Consider the following 6,000-nt stretch of genomic DNA (forward strand, 5'->3'; position numbering starts at 1 on the left):
CTTCTTCTTCTGCTCCTAGGATTGGATAGGTTTTCCATTGTGGTGGTTAGGGTTTCTAGGGTTGTAAGGCTTCTTTTTGAAGGGTCGGTTCTGATTTTTCGTAGGTGGTGCCTCTACATTATAAGTATTGTTTTTGTGTCTAGTAGAGGTTTTACTCCTGAGCCTATGTTGCTCTTCAATTCTAATCGAGTTCAAAACTTGGATTAGGATGAGATCTCCTTGGGTATGTGATGGGGACATCAGAGCCCTTCATCCAAATGATCCTGAGCCCCCGAATTGAGTCAGACTCGGATTGGGTCCATTTGAGTCCAAGTCATTTTCTTTTATTGCATTATTTACTTTTGTCTTAAGCAAATTATATAATTTGGTCAGTTGTTTTGTTATTAGACTAGTCAATTGGGTTTATGTAATTGGGTTAATTTAGTTGACCAATTTTGGTAAGGTATTAGGTGATGTAAGGGTCCAAATTTAATCGGTGTCAATTGATTGATTTGATCAATTGATTACTTGATTTAATCAAGATGTAAGGTCTATATAAAGATCACCCCTCTCATGTATGAGACAATTGATGATTGAATGAAAAAATCCTAGCCTCCTTTTTGTTCTTCTTCTTCCTCCTCCTCTTCTCTTCTTCCTATGTCTCTATAACCTCTTCATCCTTCTCCCTCCCTTGTTCTTCCTTTTTCTCCTCTTTCTCTGCTGTTGTACTACATCAACTTGGTATCAGAGCCTCGGTTTTGCTTCTGTGCCAAAGCCCCAAGTCCTTAAACAACGTCTTTCTCCCTTGCTGTCTTTCTCCCACCACCACTGCCGGCCTCTGCCTTTCCCTGCTTCTTCTTCCATGCTGAAGTCTCCAAATAGAGTCTCTCCTGATCTCTTCTTCCCTCATCCGGCCTACACCACACACCTCCTCCATCAAGCCTTCCGGAGAAAAAAAAGAAAGAAATCCTTTCTTCCTTCTCTCAGTTCTCACCTAAGGAACAGGGAAAAACCCCTTCGCCAGGTCCACCCCACCCGTCGTCACACCCACGCCCACCGTCAAATGTCCTCGCCGCCGCCGCCAGCAATTGCCGCACAGAGTCGAGCCACCATCAGACATCCTCGCCGCCGCCGCCGCCCAGTGAAGGCCTGAGCCCACCGTCGGAGGAGCCATATCCCTACGAAAACGTCGCCGCCCGGTTCCCATGCCTATCGATGCCGCTCGTGGCTGCTATGGTCAGCCGCCTCCTGTTGCCGCAAGCTCCGCTGCCATCGCCGCAAGCTCCGCCCCGCCCCGCAACCACCGCCGCAAGAACCAGCTCGGCCAACCTTGTCCATTGGGAGGTTGAAGCCAGCCAACCTTAACGGGTAAAGTTCCTAACCAATCAACCCGTTACCGCTAGCCCGGATCTGTTCCCTCAAAAAAAAAAAAAAATCATGTGACTTACACGTGAGTGCCCGCAGAGGGTTATCGGAGCAGGTCGAGCCCGATAACCCGAATCCAATCGGATCCGCAAAAAAAAGGAAAAAAAAGAAAAAAAAAGGAGGAAAAAAAAGAAAAATAATTAAAAAAAACAAAGAGAGAGAGAAGTACCTGTTCACCTTCTCCTGTCATCCGCTCCACGCTGTTGTCACCCCCACCGTCGCCACTCTGCCGTCCATCGTCCGTCCGCCGCCGCTCCCATCTCCACCAGCACTATCTCCACCGCCGCTCCGGCCGACAGCAGCGCTTCCCCGACTGCGGCCACCGCCCTTGGCCTTCACCGTCAACATTGCCGAAGCTTCCGCCCTCGCGCTCCGCCCTCCCTTCGCCGCCACTACGCCGCCCGCCGTTGTCGCCGCTGCAACGACCTCCTCCATCTTCCTCACCGCCTATCGCCCCTCCCCAAATCCCCATTCACCCCATCAGAACCTCCCTTCCCCCTCTTTCTGATCCATAGATAAAGGCCCTCGGGACCATCAGGCCGCAGGCCCCTTCGGGCCCAACCCCCAGTCCCCTCTACCCACAGTACGCAACAGGCCCATCCATCACTTCAGAGCCCTTCCAGAGGCCCAAGGTCAACCAGTCCCTACATCAAATCCCAGCAAGCCCTTTATCAACCTGTGCGCCAGCAGCATCTCCTCTCCATAGCTTCAACCTCCAGCCGGTCATCTCTCCTCGTTGTCCATTTCAATCGTGCAACATTTCGGGTTCAGCAATCAACACCACTGAGTTTCTGCGCTGCATCCGACAACATCTCCACTGCTTGAGAAGCCACAAGCGAACGACTCTGGCCGTCTGCTTCACGACAGGTGATAGGTTTCTACTTTCTTGGGCTTGTTCATTTAATTATGTTCTAGTTCTCTTGCATGATAGCCATATTCTTAAAACTTACTTTTGCTGTCAAAATTCAGAATATAGAACCCCTACTTTCAAACTTATCCTATTCACCTTTTAAAATTTAGATATTAAATTAGCATACCCTAGTAACTGGACATTTCTCAACATTCTTCGATCAGATTGATTTAGGATTAGAACAACTGTACTACTTGATTACAATCTAATTTCTTAAATTGAATAATCTTAATCCTTAATTCTGAATAACCGAAGTAAAAATCAGCAACATTTAAACTTTACATTATTTTTGTGAAAACTTGTTGATCTCTGAAATCATAATAGACTGCATTAGTAGGTTGTCCTGCATTTCACATCATATTTATTAGGGTCTCAGTAGTGACACTGCATGTCACATCTTCACCTAGTGTCGTCATTGTATGCCAACTCGTGGTGATAGAGAGTACTATTTTAATCAACCTAAAATCTCTGTAGCTACCATGAATTCCGACATTTATAAATCTCTAATAAAACAGCTCGATGCCATGCGGGCTGGACACGAGCAATTTAACAAGAGATCCGTGAGCTCATGTGAAATTCTAGGATCCCTATACCGCCAACCCCTATTGCAGCCAAATCTAAAATCGGTTTGGTCGCACCACCTGTAATCCTTCACCATTTTTCTAGGCACCAAACACAATGCTCTAAGTGTCAACAATTCGGCCACATAGCATCCCAATGTTCTATTAAGACCTATTTGATTATTGAACTAGAAGTTAGGAGCCAAGAGGTCGAATAAGTCTATGAACCAATTATAGAAGACTATGAAGAAGACTTTGAAGATGAACCTACAGAATTAGACTTTATCCAAAATAATTTCCAAAAGAAAACTATTGATCTAAGTACAACCAAGCCACTTCACATCACTACTGTGAAAGAGGTAGTGAAAGATATTGAGAGCCAGTCATCTGAGTTGGCACTTATAGCTAAAGATACCCATGCGGAGTCCAACCTTGAACATTCCCCTATAGTAGTTTTTCTTCTAGAAGAGTTTCATGATGTAGTCCCTGATGATCTTCCGGATGCACTTTCTTCAATGCGTGATATCCAACACACAATTGATTTAGTTTCCGAAGCATCGCTACCCAACCTTCCACATCATAGGCTCAGACCGAATGCATATGCTAGAATCTGAAATTTAATGTTACCGATAGTTGAGTTGCATATAATAGTTCGGTTAATAAGTCCATAGACATGAGTCTATTCAAAGTGGTGCATGATTACAAACCTAGGCAACCCATAGACCTGTTTTTCATGTCTCATCAGTATAGAGTCTTTGAGTCTGCACAATCATTTGCATCACATCCACATTCATTGCATCAAAAAATCAACAATTGTAGTCACTTTAATAACTTAAAATATAAATTTTTTGCTGATTTACACAGACGTTATAAAGAGTTAAGTGAAAGAGGTTACATCATGATAATAATTAGGCTTGAACGACTTTTTTCGGAAATGTTCAAGAAATTGCAAACTTGTAGTGCGGAACTGTTCAAAGTCTTAAAGAAAATCAGTTCGAATACATATATTGTGGATCTTCCTGATGACTATGGAATTAGTGCGACATTTAATATTGAAAATTTAGTCCCATACAAAAAGACAGCATTCATGCCTTCGACCCCTTTATTGATATACGTGCCCATGTTGAACATCCTGAACTATTACCTGCTGTTGAGCCACCACCTCCCAAATTTCATGCACGTAGAGAACAAATAGAACATATATTGGATGAGTAGGTTATTTCAACCAAAAACAGTGGTTATCAACGTTACCTTATTCAGTGAAAAGGTCAACCAAAGTCTGACGTAACGTGGATTTCCATAGCCTAGTTGCAGCGCCTTGACTCCGATCTTCTGGAGCAGTACGACAACCGATAGATCTGTACTCGACAAGGTCGAGTTTTTTTCATCCGGAAGAAGTTGATGGGGACATCAGAGCCCTTCATCCAGATGATCCTGAGCCTCCATATTGAGTTAGACTCGGATTGGATCCAATTGAGTCCGAGTCATTTTCTTTTATTGTATTATTTGCTTTTATCTTAGTCAAGTCAATTTGGTCAGTTATTTTTTTAGTAGACTAGTCAATTGGGTTAATTTAGTGGATCAATTTTGGTAAGAGATCAGGTGATGTAAGGGTCCAAATTTAATCGGTGTCGATTGATTGATTTGATCAATTGATTACTTGATTTGGTCAAGATGTAAGGTCTATATAACAACCACCCCTCTCATGTATGAGGCGATTGATGATTGAATGAAAAAACCCTAGCCTCCTTCTTATTCTTCTTCTTCTTCTTCCTGCGTCTCTATAACCTCTTCTTCCTGCATCCCTATAACCTCTTCTTCCTTCTTCCTCCCTTGTTCTTCCTTCTTCTCCTCTTTTCCTGCAGTTGTGCTACATCAGTATGGCTCAGAGTCTTAGCAAAATCAAACCAGAAATTAGGTAGTTTATCTATCAGACAGGCTACTTGAAATGATTCATCCAAATTGGTCCTATTAGCCCTAAGCTGGTAGATCAGGATTTCAAAGTCATGAATTTGGTCATTTATAGGCTTTGAGTTCACCATCCTAAAGATATTGAAGTCGGAGGCCTTAAACCTCCTTATCCCAGCATCATCAAGACCATATTTGCTATCTAGGGTGTCGCAGAGTTCTTTGACACTCTTGGTTGTGTAATAAATGTCATACAACCTTTTAGAGAGGGCACCTAGGATTCTATTAATGCCATGATAGTCTATCTCATCAGGTGTCCTAGAGGGTGTGCTGGTGGAGGTAGAAGGCTCAGTGTGAGAGGAGGATGAACTCCAGTTTGGGTTTTGGCGAGTAGCATATCGTGAAATAGTTGGATTGGACTCGTTATCAACTTTAGTGGTACTCTCACCTATGGCTGTGATCAATCTTAATGTGGTGAGCCAGAACCGCATTTGGTTCTGCCACCTCTTAAAGTTATGGTCATCATTTTTTTTAGGTTTAACACTAAGGTGGTCACTAGTGTTTGAGACCATAGATTCAAGGTTATAGAAAAGGAACAGAAACTTGAATGAAGGCAAAAAGTTTATGCTAAAAGATTGCACTAAAAATTGTATTGAATTTTGAATGTCTAATTGATATATCCAAAAAAATAATAGCCAGATCAGCTCCAGATCGGTGGTGGAGCACTAGGCTTACTTAAGTACCAACCTTTCTTAGGCATGTACACCTTTTTGATAAGATTTTCTGACACTATTAGTTAGTAGATATAATCACTAGAAATCACACAAATTTAATTTTTACGAAAGCCTAAGTGCAAACTTAAATTTATTATTATGAATTAATCAATTTCCAAATTTTATGTTTGAATTTTTCAAATTAGTAATAATTAATTATTAATTTAGTGCTAGCTAGATAATTATTGTAATTGAAATCTAAAATATCAATTCAATGAATTATAAGATTTATTACCTTATTAGAATAATTGATTACTAATTTTGTGCTAGCAAATCAATTATTATAATTAAGATATAAAATATCAATTCAATGAATTATAAGATTTATTACTTTATTAGAATAATTGATTACTAATTTTGTGGTAACAAATCAATTATTGTAATTGAGATCTAAAATACCAATTCAATGAATGATAAGATTTATTATCTTATTAAAATAATTGAT

Source organism: Phoenix dactylifera, unplaced genomic scaffold (assembly GCF_009389715.1).
Source record: "Phoenix dactylifera cultivar Barhee BC4 unplaced genomic scaffold, palm_55x_up_171113_PBpolish2nd_filt_p 000121F, whole genome shotgun sequence".
Lineage (NCBI taxonomy): Eukaryota > Viridiplantae > Streptophyta > Magnoliopsida > Arecales > Arecaceae > Phoenix > Phoenix dactylifera.